The 14,041-nt window shown below is 34.2% G+C and overlaps 1 pseudogene; it reads left to right on the forward strand.

Moving 5' to 3' along the window:
* LOC143388427 (axin interactor, dorsalization-associated protein-like) overlaps window positions 1–10,056 on the forward strand; it is a 36,746-nt pseudogene extending 26,690 nt beyond the window's left edge.
* The last annotated feature ends 3,985 nt before the right edge of the window (window positions 10,057–14,041 follow it).

Consider the following 14,041-nt stretch of genomic DNA (forward strand, 5'->3'; position numbering starts at 1 on the left):
AATACAGCCTTGATTTTAAACAATTCTTGGCAAAGAACAGAAAAACATCCTTAACTTGATAAAACATGGCTACATGACATTTACAACCCCAAATCATTTAATGATGAATTTGAACAAAACAAGAGTGTCTATTACTTCTTTTCATCAGAATTGTTTTGGAAGCCCTAGCTACTGCACTAGGATAAGAAAAATGAAATATAAAAGGGGGGATGTTCTTTATTTGCATATTTATGAATATATAGAGAATATGCAAAAAAACCTATTCATAACTCATTAATAAGATAATGCGGTTTCTGGATATAAAATCTGTACAGACAAATCAATTCTATCTCAAACAAGTAATAGTTGTTAGAAAATGAACTATTATAATATATATAGTAGTATTAAATAATATCAAGGACCTTATTATAAATTCAACAAAAGAAATATAAGAATTTTATGTAGAAAATAAACCTTTGTTGAAAGAAAGAAAAGAATATCAAAAGGAAAAGAAACTGGAGTAATCTTGAAATTAGGGAAAAAGATGGAAGAGTGACTTAATAATTGTTATGGTTGGTGAGATGTTGAATTGTACGTTCTCTTTTACTTTTTTCATTTCTCTTGATTGAATTGTTTATGAGAATGCATTTTATAAAAACAGTGAAGTCATTATTCTTTTTTTCATTTGTTCATAATAGTTATTCTTGACATTAGATTCATTTGGACTAATTATAAATGCATGGAATATAATTTGCTCCAATTCAATCCCTTCACCCTCCCCATCCTCCCTCCCACTGTTCCCTTTGATCCACTTTACTGATCTATTTATTTACATTTTTTAAAATTAGTATCTTATAGATATTCAAAGTGATGAGTTTCATTATAGTATATTCACATATGTGCATTGGAAAGTTAGTTTGGGTTCATTCCACAGTTTTTCCCTACCCACTCCCCATTCCCTTCTTTTTCTTTTATTGATTTTATTTTTTTTTAAATACAGGACAATGGAGTGTATTACAATTCTTATTACACATATAGAGCACAATTTTTTATATCTTTGTATAAAGCATATTCACGCCAATTCACGTTATACATGTACTTGGTTTTTTTTTTTGCATTACAATTTTTATTACACATATATACCACAATTTTTCATATCTCTGTTTGTATATAAAGTAGGTTGACAGCCAATTTGTGTCTTCAGACATGTACTTTGGATAATGATGTCCATCACATTCATTCCACATTCATTAGGAGGCTAATCCCCTGCCTCCTCCCTTTCCCTCACTCCCCTCTTCCCTATCTAGAATCCATCTATTCATCCCATGTTCCTCCTCCCTACCCTATTATGAGTCAGCCTCCTTATATCAGAGAAAACATTTGGCATTTGTTTTTTGGGGATTGGCTAACTTCACTTAGCATTATCTTCTCCAATGCCATCCATTTACCTGCAAATGCCATGATTTTATTCTCTTTTTAAAAAGTTCATTGTGTATATATGCCACATTTTTAAAAATCCATTCATCCACTGAAGGGTATGTAGGTTGGCTCCACAGTTTAGCTATTGTGAATAGTGCTGCTATAAACATTGATGTGGCTGTGTCCCTGTTGTATGTTGTTTTTAAGTCCTTTGAGTATAGTCCAAGGAGAGCAATAGCTCGGTCAAATGGTGGTTCCATTCCCAGATTTCCAAAGAATCTCCATACTGCTTTCCAGATTGGCTACACCAATTTGCAGTCCCACCAGCAATGTATGAGTGTACCTTTTTTCCCACATTCTTGCCAACACTTATTGTTGTTTGTCTTCATAATATCTGCCATTCCGATTAGAGTTGTATCTTAGTTTTGATTTGCATTTCTCTGATTGCTAGAGATGTTGAAAATTTTTTCATATATTTGTTGATTGATTGTATATCCTCTTCTGAGAAGTGTTTGTTCAAGTCCTTGGCCCATTTTTTGATTGGGTTACTTGTTTTTTCAGTGCTTAGCTTTTTGAGTTCTTTATATACCCTAGAGATTAGTGCTCTATCTGATGTGTGAGGGGTAAAGATTTTGTCCCAGGATGTAGGCTCTCTGTTCACCTCACGGATTGTTTCTTTTGCTGAGAAAAATCTTTTTAGTTTGAATCCATCCCATTTATTGATTCCTGGTTTTAATTCTTGTGCCATAGGAGTCTTATTAAGGAAGTTGGGGCCTAACCCATATGATGAAGATTAGGGCCTACCTTTTTCTTCTGTTAGACACAGAGTCTCTGGCTTAATTCCTAGGTCCTTGATCCATTTTAAGTTAAGTTTTGTGCATGGTGAGAGTTATGAGTTTAATTTCATTTTGTTGCATATGGATTTCCAGTTTTCCCAGCACCATTTGTTGAAAATGCTACCTTTTCTCCAGTGCATGTTTTTGGCACCTTTTTCTAAAATAAGCTGATTGTAATTTTGTGGGTTAGTCTCTGTGTCCTCTATTCTGTACCATTGGTCTACCAGTCTGTTTTAGTGCCAATACCATGCTGTTTTTGTTACTATTGCTCTGTAGTATAGTTTAAGGTCTCATATAGCGATACTCCCTGCTTCACTCTTCTTGCTAAGGATTTCTTTAGCTATTCTTGATCTCTTATTTTTCCAGATGAATTTCATGATTGCTTTTTCTATTTTTATGAGGAATGCCATTGAGATTTTGTTTGGAATTGCATTAAATCTATATAGTGCTTTTGGTAGTATGGTCATTTTGATAATATTAATTCTGCCTATCCCAAGAGCGAGGTAGATCTTTCCAGAAATAGTAAATGAATTCAGCAAAGGAGCAGGATATAAATCAACACCCATAAATCAAAGGCATTTCTGTATATCAGTGACAAAGCCTCTGAGAAGGAAATGAGGAAAACTGCCCCATTTACAGTAACCTCAAAAAAAAATAAGATACTTGAGAATCAATGAAAGAAGTCAAAGATCTATACAATGAAAACTACAGAACCCTAAACAGAGAAATCAAAGAAGATCTTAGAATATGGAAAGATCTACACATTCCTTTCTTAAAAGGAGAAAGGGAGGAAGAGGGAGGGAGAGGGGAAAGGTGGGCAGGGTCAGATCAGAATATGATAGCCCAAAGGGTGGGGTTTTGGCCTGCTGAGAACTTCTAACTGAAGGAGATTGGAATCCCGAAAGCAACCTAGGCAGCAAAGCCTCTGCCCTCCTCCTGCCCTCCTGTCCTTCACCCTTCTCTCCCAAAGCCTTCTCTCATAAAACCTAGAAAGCGCTATCTCTCTCTCTCTCTCTCTCTCTCTCTCTCTCTCTCTCTCTCTCTCTCTCTCCCTCTCTCTCTCTCTCTCTCTCCTCTACCCTCCCTGCTATTCCCTTCCTGTCCCCTTACCCTCCCTTACCCCCTCCCTTAAAAACCCTCATTTCAGACAGGACCTGCCTTAGGTCCAGAAGGAAAGAAGGCTATACAGAGATGCCAAGAAGAATCTGACCAGACAGGGCTTGCTAGGATCCTGGCAGCCTTTTACCATTAGCTCACACCCCCTTTCCAGTCATTTCTACATGGCCATCCATTCTTCATGGAACATAAACATAAAAACAGGAGTTTTCCCTGGATCTGTAGGTCTTTATTTCTGAAGGCTTTTAGGTCAAATAAAGTTCTATTAAATAAATGTTATGATTTTTAAAATGTAAAGATATATACTAGTTCATAAATTAGAAGAAGCAATTTATATAGATAGACTCTTTCTGAAACTCATCTGAATTTTTATTGCAGTTCCTGGACCTTTTATACAGCTATAGAATTAAGATACTGTATTAGTGATAAGAGGATAAACAGTTCGGTAAGACAGAAAACTCAGAAAGTGATTGCCACATGATTTATGATTGAGGTGGGACCGCAGATCAGTGGTGGAAAATGTCAGTCTTTTTAATAAGTAGTGCTGAGACAATTGAGTATTTATGTGAAATTGAATGAAATTAAAGCTCCTACTATACACCATAGACAATAATTCTGTGTGACATATAGAATTAAGTGTGTGGGGCTGGGAATGTGGCTCAAGCATTAGCATGCTCGCCTGGCATGCGTGTGGCCCGGGTTCGATCCTCAGCGCCACATACAGACAAAGATGTTGTGTCCGCCAAATACTAAAAAATAAATATTAAAACTCTCTCTCTCTCTCCCAATCTCTCACTCTCTCTCACTCTTTCTTAAAAAAAAAAAGAATTAAGTGTGAATGGCAAAACAATAAAATGCTTTCAAGATAATACCTTTATGATTTTGGAGTGGGGTAAGTTTTCTTAAATATAACATAAAAAGCACTGATTGTAAAGGAAGATATTAAGAAATTTGATATTACTAGCAGTAAGTATTTATCATAATCAGAAGACACCATGGCAGACAAAAGTCATTCTTAATATTCAAAACTAATACTTGGTGTTAGAAGTTAGCAACGGTTGCTATCTTTTGGAAGAGTGCATTGGATAGGGTGTGGGGAAGGACACTCCCAGGAGGCTGATCATATCTTTCCTAGATCTGATGCTAGTTATACAGGTGTATTCACTTTGTGAAAGTTCAGCAAACTGTGCTAACAATTTGTACATTTTAAAATGTATATGCTCTACTTCAACAAAAAGTCTTTATAAAAGAAAACTAAGAAGCTATTTGTAAAACATTTGTCCAGCAAAATAATAGAGACCTCCTACAGCTCAATAAGATAGACATCTCAATAAAAAATCGAGCAAAATATTTGAACACACTTCAGAAAGAGGAAATCATTTATTTGATTTATTTGAAAAGGTGCTCAACCTTATTAATCTTCAGAGGAATGCAAATTAAAATGATTGATCTCTTTATACCAAAATTGGCTAACATGAAGAATCTGAGAAAACAGTACCTAATGAGGAAGTGGAGCAATGAGAACACTACTGCACTTGGGCTAGGAATAAAAATTGGCACAACCACCTTGGGAAATGGATTGTCATTACATAGTAGGTATGGAGGTTGCTGCAGTCTCTGGCTGGGCACAAAATCACGAGCCACCACACAGCTTGTAGATTCAAACAGCAATTCTTTATTCCCGAACTCACACCGGCCGTCTGCAAACACGTTCTGGGGGAATCCAGGTTCTCTGCCCAAATCCACCACTCCACTGGGCTTCTGTCTCCCAAATATACTGTCTGACCCTAAGAACTCAAGAGGAACTCAGGCAGCAGGATATGCCCTATTCTAAAGGGGGAACACTCTAATCTCCTATTATGCTAAACCGGGGACACCCTAAACACGAATCCACCCTGGTCCTTGAGCAAGGTCACCTTTCAGGAGTCCTTCCACTAGACAGCATGGGAGTAGCTGGCAAGGAAATTGTCATACCTACTTGGCTGATGGCTCCCAGCAGAGGTAACATGCCAGGTGACTTAGTGATTCCTCTGTTTCAGAAATGGGTGCTTATGGGCACCAGAAGATGTTCAGAAGAGTATTTATAATAGCCTTGTTAACTATATCCAAACACTTGGAGTAATTCAAATATCTATCAACACAAGAATTTGTACATAAACTGTAGCATATTTATACAGCCATGTACTACATAATAGAATGAACTTTTCTGCAGAAAAAATCATATATGATATACATACATGTGAATATGTATGTATATAAATATCAATGTATACATATTCACATTTTTCATAAAATTTCAGAGGTGTTTCTTAGCTCTCTGAAGTTCATCCCAGATGTCCAGGTACAAGCCCCTCTTCTAAAAGTACCCTCATTTGTCAATCAAAGAAGATGCATAAAAAAGGTATTATGTATATATTTAATGATATCAGCCTGAGCCCATTTAGGTTTGTTAATGCAACAGTGGAATGCAGCCTCCAGGCCTTCCCATTCTTGCATTTGTCTGTATTGTCTTCATATTTGTTTAAATTAGAAAGTAATACATTTTTAACAGCATTGTTGAGGTATAATTTGTATATCATAACATTTCCCTTCTGTAAGAATAAAATTCATTGATTTTTGACACCTCTATAGAGTTTTGCATCTGTCACCACTATACAAGTTCAGAACATTCCCATCACCTCCCAAAATTTCCTCAAGCCACATTTGCCATCAATCAAATGTGTATTTTCAAATATAGTGTGTTGATTGCTTCATGTATTTCAAATAACTCATCATTAAAAATAGCATAACACATTGATGAATAGAAACTTGAAAAACATCAACCAAAATCTTTTGTTAAATGTATTTTGAGGTTCTGTATACATACTTGATTAAAATCAGCTTATTTGCATCTGTTCTCTACTGGTAGTTTCAAAAAAGGGAACATACTGAACAGTTGATTTCTTCCTTCATATGTTCTTGGTGGGTGAATGTTGTCATGTTGTTCTGGGTGGGTTTTAGTTTTAAAAATTTTACTTGGTTTTGGGGAAAATGTTCAGTTATACAAATGGCCCTTTTATATGGCAGTCTGTATATTACTACTTTCTTAGAATAAATCATACAAAATAGAATGAAGAATAGAAGTTAGACTATATAGTTAAATTAAAACATAAATATCAAATTGTAAATTATTCTTTATTAGGAGTAACTAAAGGAAAGAATGTATTGATCAACTCTGATATTAAATGTCTCAGACTTTAGAACAGAATAACAAGTAATTTAAAAGCTTTTCTTGTCTTTGTTCTACCACTTCATATTAAGATGCTGAGTATAATATAGAAGTACATATGGAATATAAATATTATGTGAGCATATTATACTATTATGTATAATTGGGCTTCCTCAAGTGATGTTTTTAACAAACTTTTATTATACATACTATACACTATTATTATAGAAATTATTATTTCTGCTTAAAGGTGATTGTATGGTTGGGAAATGCAGATATATTATGTGTAAAATTAAATATTTTTCTAAAAAAGTATAAATCAGATGTTCATGAATTTTGGACATAAAAATACATAATGCCTAGCTAGTTCTTAAGAGGTAGGCTATATCTTCTGTTTGTCAAAGTATTTACTCTGAAATATTGGTGGAGCTATCTTTTATTGAGGTTTCTCTGTTGCCAGGTACTTTATTACCAAGGTTGCCATCAGAACCAGGAATGACATTACTCACTATCAGGATTGAGAAAATTGGTCTGAAAGACCCTGGACAGTGCATTGATCCCTATATTACAGTTAGTGTAAAGGGTAAATAACTGGCAAATTGCATTATGTTTTTTCTCATATGGGACAAAGTTTTTGACAGGGGATGGTCTTGTATATGTGACAACTTACTTTAATGCATTCTATAATGAGGCAAAATCCTAGAAGAGATCATAACAGAACATAGTTCTGAAAGACTTACAAAATATATTTCCTACTTGCTTTTGAGTTTGTATAGATTTTTGCTCTTCAGATTCCAGCTAATGTGCGGACTAAACATACACATTGTCCTTAACAGCAGCTACAGCCTTCAGGATGTAGATTAACAATAGCACTCCTCACCTTCCATGGGTGTGTAGTTTTCTACACAAAGCCCCATGTCCTGTTTTCCCATCTCTCCTGCTTCAGCCCCTCTTCTTCCTGTGCTACTGAGGTATCTACATAGGTGAGTCCTACAGAGGCAGATGAAAATCAGGGGACAGGAAAGTAGGGTGCGTCCATAACATCCATGCCCTGAGAGCAATCCCGTGGGATGAAGATGTGATTAAGGAATAAATGATACCATTTTACAGAAATAACTATAGTTAGTACAAATGGCTTATTTTAATCTGTAGTTTTGCACCAAAGGAACAGATCGGTGCTGAAATTAAATGGAGGAACTTTTATCAATTGCAGAAATAAAGTCAGATCCATGGGTTCATTAGTGCTAATTAAAAGAAAAATATGACCACAAAGAAAAAGATTTATTTAAAGAACCTAATCCACAGCACTAATACTGGTACACTTTTAAATTCCGATGTTACTAGTTATCAAATATATAGTATACTGGAAAATATTTACATTGTTTGATAGACCATTTGTAAAACTGCATACTCATTCAGAAAGTATACTTAAAACACAAAAATATTTAATGATGTTGTAAATGTTAAGTTACCTTTGTATATGTTAAACTGAAATATTTTTATGTAAATATTTTTTAATTATTAAATGTACTAAATTGTTTTTGAGCTTTTTGAGACACATAAATGAATAACACATAAACACTGAGGAGTTATTAAATGAGTCCATGTTGAATTTGATTAAACTGAGATTTTAAAACCCAGAAAATTAAAACTATATATAATGTACCATCTGGTTGTTGTAAATTCAGGGTATGTTGTAAACAGTATAACCAGAATTTAGATAATATATATGAAAAATTATTCATTAACCAAAGGGTTTTTGTTGGCTGTTCTCATCCATTTTTGGTTCTTAACAGGGAAATTATGATAAGGTTAGGTTTAAAGGCTTTTCTAAATAAGCCATATACTTGCTCAAAGTTAGAAATTGGTGGCAGAGCTCCATTGTGGCAAATTATATACTCCAGATTTTTTTTTTTTGCATAGAAAAATATAGTGGACTATTCCCTAAGGAAAACATGTTTGTTCTTTTTACCACTTCACTATGAAGATCAAGTTTTGTCCACTTGGCCATGTAAAGGCTTCCTTGTCCCCTTCATGAGGTCTCCTATCCAGTCTATATTCATTTCTCTCCACATACCCCATGAACTTCAACAACTCTCACATACTTGCTCACACCAAATAGGAATCTCTTAGCCTGAGAATCTCCTCTCAGCTCTTTTCATGCCTCTTTAGGAACTGTAACCTTTGCAGTTTCTAGATTTTCTGTCTGTATATGTGAATGCTCATAAGCAGAAACTTATTTGTTTCTCCAGATCTGAATGGCATAGATTTAACTCCTGTGCAAGATACTCCTGTGGCTTCAAGAAAAGAAGATACATATGTTCATTTTAATGTGGACATTGAGCTCCAGAAGCATATTGAAAAATTAACCAAAGGTTTGTAATTATCAGTTACTGACTTCTTAAGGACTTCTTAAGGACAGTACTTATCTGGGTTTGTGTTGATAGTGTACTTAAAACAAGATCTTATGTCACATAGTTATGAATATTGACTTAAAGAAAGTCAAATCAACATTTTTTTTAATTATGAGAATTAGCAGTTGCATTATCTAGTTGTGTAATAATGTGGTTAAATATTATTTGACAGGGAAGTATTTCTCATAATACAGAGTTAAGGAAGCAGGTTCTCTAATAATTACCTTAAGTCCTTTTAGGAACCTAATGATTACTTTCTAACAGTTAATGAATTATTTTTTTTCTTTCAATAAGATGCTTTGGGTAAAAAGATACTATAACTGGCAGTTAGTTTGTAAGAATATGGAAAGGACAATCTGGGCATGGTGGTTTCAGGAGGGAGAGAAATAAAATATCAAAGGAACTCTTTTAAATTTCTATTCTAATATAGGTGCTTATTGAAACCATTTTTATAGGTACTGCTGATACTTAAGTAACTTCCGTTTTTCTTGTGGTATTTAATATTTTATATTCTTTGGTAGTTTATGATTCTACCTGTGTACATAACTTACATTCTTGCTATACAATTTTGTTGTACTTTGTAGAATTAAATGATATGGAGAAATGTCACTCAGACATGGTAGATGAGCTTGGAGTGACAGCCACAGTGAGTTATCAACAGTTGTGTCATCAGACTGTTTGAAATGTGTGGTCTCTGGCTTATGTGGTTTGTTTTAATTCCTTAGGTGCAGCTATCTTCTTTGAATTCAAACACTACAAGCCTAAAAAAAGGTTTACCAGCACCAAGTGTTTTGCTTTCATGGAGATGGATGAGATTAAACCTGGGCCAATTGTAATAGAACTGTAAGTGATATACATATAGGATTCATACTGTACTAATGGTTACTAGTTCATGTTTCTTCTTAGTCCCTCTTATCTAGAATGTAACATTGGAGTAAATCAATCATCAAAGTATTTTAAACAATCATCTTTCTATTGTGGTTACAGATACAAGAAACCCACTGACTTTAAAAGAAAGAAATTGCAGTTATTGACCAAGAAACCACTTTATCTTCATCTACATCAAACTTTGTACAAGGAATGATTCTGACATGAGTAATGTGGAATTTCTGTGAATTTTACCACTCAGTACAAACCATCATAGTTCTGGGTAGCATATTCATCCTTCAGGAGGCCAGCGAGTCCATTGCAAAGCTGTACCACAGAACTAAAGTCCAGCACCTCATTGTTATGACTCCTTTGGATACAAGGTTTATTGTAGATTTTGAAACATGTTTTTACTTTTCTATTAATTGTGCAATTAATAGTCTTTTTCCTAATTTACCACTGTTCCTACCCTGCTTCCTGGAACAATACTGCTGTGGTACGTATGCTCATCTTCAAACTTTAAAATACAGCAATAAGAATGTGCTAGAGTTTACACATTTGCTCACTTTTGCTCCAATATGGTCTTTTGATTTGAATTAACTTCAAACTTTTGAATTGAAGTGGGTAGGATAGTACCAGATTGCTTTGAAAGGAAATTGGATCAGTTATGATCTGTCTTATAGGCTGTTCCTTAGAGCTGGCCTAAATTCACCCTCATCTGATAGTTCTACTTAGAAATAGTGTGCCTTGACCAGATCAATATCTTATATGGGAGTGCCCCCCAGATTGTAGCTGTGATTTTTTTCCAGATGACCAGATTGTTTTTCTGAAAGTGAGCATATTTTTAGTCATGTTGATTAGTTGTTCTACATCACATTGCTATTGTTTCTAGGGTTAACATTAATGATTCTAGGGTTAACATTAAAACCATCTCTCTCAGAATAATTACAAATTTTTGGGTGGGTTTAAATCATGTCATCTAAAAATAATTGAGTCAGATGCTAATGAGATACTGCAGGAACAACTGCTGTTTTTCTGACAACTGACTGTGAAACCTTAAAACCTGCATACCTTGTCTTTATAAAGTGATGAGTATGCAAAATCTGGAAAGATATTCTATTTTTTAATATAGGTAGATACAACTGCCATTTATTTCCTATTTAGATATATTGACATTCATATGAAAATATGCAGGTCATTAGCCTATTATAATTTCACCATTTACATTACTTTTAACTTAATGATGAGACATAAATAAAACTTTCATAGTACACAAGGTGGATATTTGATACACAGAACATAAAGATTTGTGAGGAGCTTTTTTGTGGGTTACATGTAGAACCCATGTATTTTAATATTCACTATTTTAAATTAACAATGCATGAAGGGAATGCAATACTTGGCCTATTTTTAAACTAGTGTAAACCCTAATCATACCATCTGTTTGCTTTTTAAAATGAATAACAGTAATTTTAGCCCTTGCACTTCAAGAGATCTAGTCTTTAATTTTTCAGTTGTCTGTTAGGTCAATTTTGTTTACTAGATGAATGTTAATAAAACGATATGAGCCTGAAAGAATTCTCAACCAAATTTAGTCTTTTCTTTCATCTGGATTGGGTTAATTTCACAAGTGCAAAAATAGTTCAGTCTACAGTAGTTCTAGGAAATGAAGAATTTGCCTTAATAAAATGTTCACTCAACTGAAACTCTGAGTAGTCAAAATTTCCAGACTGTAAACTTCTCAAGAGAAGGGCCTCATCTTTTCCATGTCATGTAAACTTTCCAAGGTGCTTGGCAGCACTCTGTACCCTGTGGAGTACTCAGTACCTTTTTGTTTGATGTTACTGATGTTGAAGTTGCTCCCTTAAAATCTACTATTAAAATGTAGCAAAACTGATACATTGTTCTTTCTGTTTTTTCATAGACTATAAAACATGTATATCAAAGTGATAATTTAAAAAAAAACAAACCTTTTTTTTGGGGTTGTAGATGAACACAGTACCTTTATATTTATATGTGGTGCTGAGGATCAAACCCAGTGCCTCACACGCAACCCCAGCCCCTCAAAGTGATAATTTATATAAAGAAACATTTAGCATCCTTCACATAAGAATGCTTTTTTTTTAACCTCTATTTATTTATGTGATGCTGAGGATTAAACCCAGGGCCTTGCCTGTGCTAGGCAAGTACTCTACCACTGAGCCACAACCCCAGCTGCCACCAAAGAATGGGGTTATATGAAAAAAAAGAGGATGCTTTGTATGAATGTCTTTCATCAGCATTAAACAAACTTAAATTGAACATTGTCATTAGCTTAGCTTTAATTCAGACCTGAATGACCAAACCTCCCCTGCCAAAAAAGGTGGTTTTATCTTGAAGCAATTAACACAAAACAATCTGTATCTCACAAATTAGTTGTTTAAATTTACTTTCTAGTGTGGGAGTGGATGAGTCACTGGACAATAATTACAACTATAGCAGTAATACTTTCAGGTTGAAACACTACTGCTTCACAAATGAAATGATTTTAGTAACTAAACTCAAACACAATTTGCTGGAGAGGACTTCTAAAACTTTTGAGATACAAAAGTATAATTGAATCAAGGGACAGTATTCTCTCACAACCGGTATATGGGCAGCTACCTTAGGCTTTGCTACAGAAGTGGTACAATCAGATGGATGTAAGGAGAGGAAATTATGGGTGGGCTCAGAACTGCTCAGATAAACTACGTAGAACGCATTATAGCTTACTAATAGAATAAATACAAAAAAGGCTTTAGAGGGAAAACTACTGTTGCTTTGAATAAAAAAATAAATCTGCCTTTCCTTGAAAATCTATCTTCCTAGCTGACATCACCTTTATTTAAATGCTATTTTAAAATTAGAAGTTATAGTAACTTCAGCATTGCCATGTGTCCTGTAGAGGTTGAAAGATACATTCAAAATTGGTGTTTGTGACTTAAATTTTATTTTACATGGCTAAAAATGGCATAAGGTATTATATGGTTTTTCTCTTACACACAGCTGCTGCTTCTGATATTAAATGGAAGCTATGTAGATTGAATTCTTCCTAACGGACTCAAATTCTTTTTGATTCTGAGTCATCTTCAGTAGTTTAGAGATTTTGTTTCACAGAGATTTTGTTTCACACTGAAGCTTTTGCCCCTATTTTGAGAATACTTAGGGGACATAAAAAGAACAATGATATGTTCTAGGTTCCAACAATCCTATTACTTTCTAGAACTTTAAATAATGGAAGAATATGGTCTAGCAGTAAACAAAAGTACCAGGCTTTTATAATTTTATTTAAATCTTAAACCTCTTAAAATGTACTGTTAAAATTGCTGTAATTAAAATTACAGCTCTGGAGAGCTAGTTCTTAGGAACATTGTTTTAAAGACAGTAGTTACAGATTCAGGACTTGCTTTAATTGATTTTTAAATAAAATATATTTGAGTATCTGTAAAAAAAAAAGAATTTAATTCAGCCCATAGTTGCTGATTAAGGACATTATAAGCCTTAGGGTTTCATTCATTCTTAGAGGATTATACTTTTCTAATTTTTTTATCATATTCCTTGAAAATCAGTGGCAAGGTATGGGAAAGAGAAGAGTGTGTGTGCACATTTTTTTTAAAAGAAATTTCCTTATTTTTTATAGACACAACATACCACCCTATATTTTACTGTTTTAATGCAATAATGGCAAAAGCAGTAGAACTTCAGGTCAAACAACTCTTGCTACTAATGTAAACTCATTCTCAGAAAACCATTCTCACATGGACAGTGGTTAGAAAAAAGTACATGAATGTGCTACAAAAATAGAGCCACAAGACTTCTCACAAGTAAAAGAAATTCCTCTGTATAAGTCCACAGTTGACCAAGGTCCAGCCTCCTTAACAGTGAGCAACAGGAAATATGCTGCCAAGTCACCATCTTCAGTTCTGAGAGTGAGTTTACATGCTTCCCCAATGGCACAAAGTCTCATGACGATCCAATGAATCAACAGACACTTGGGAAATATTAATAAACAATTTTTTTATGAACTATTACAACAAAGAACTTCAGCAAGAAGGAAAATGAAGTTTATGATCTTTGAGTAAACATTTTTAGCGTAACAGTCTCTGCGACCAGATATTTAAAGAGAAAAATCAAGCTTATAAAACACCATTTCTCTGTTATCAACTGGAATACACTAAAAATAG

Source organism: Callospermophilus lateralis, unplaced genomic scaffold (genome assembly GCF_048772815.1).
Source record: "Callospermophilus lateralis isolate mCalLat2 unplaced genomic scaffold, mCalLat2.hap1 Scaffold_193, whole genome shotgun sequence".
Classification (NCBI taxonomy): domain Eukaryota; kingdom Metazoa; phylum Chordata; class Mammalia; order Rodentia; family Sciuridae; genus Callospermophilus; species Callospermophilus lateralis.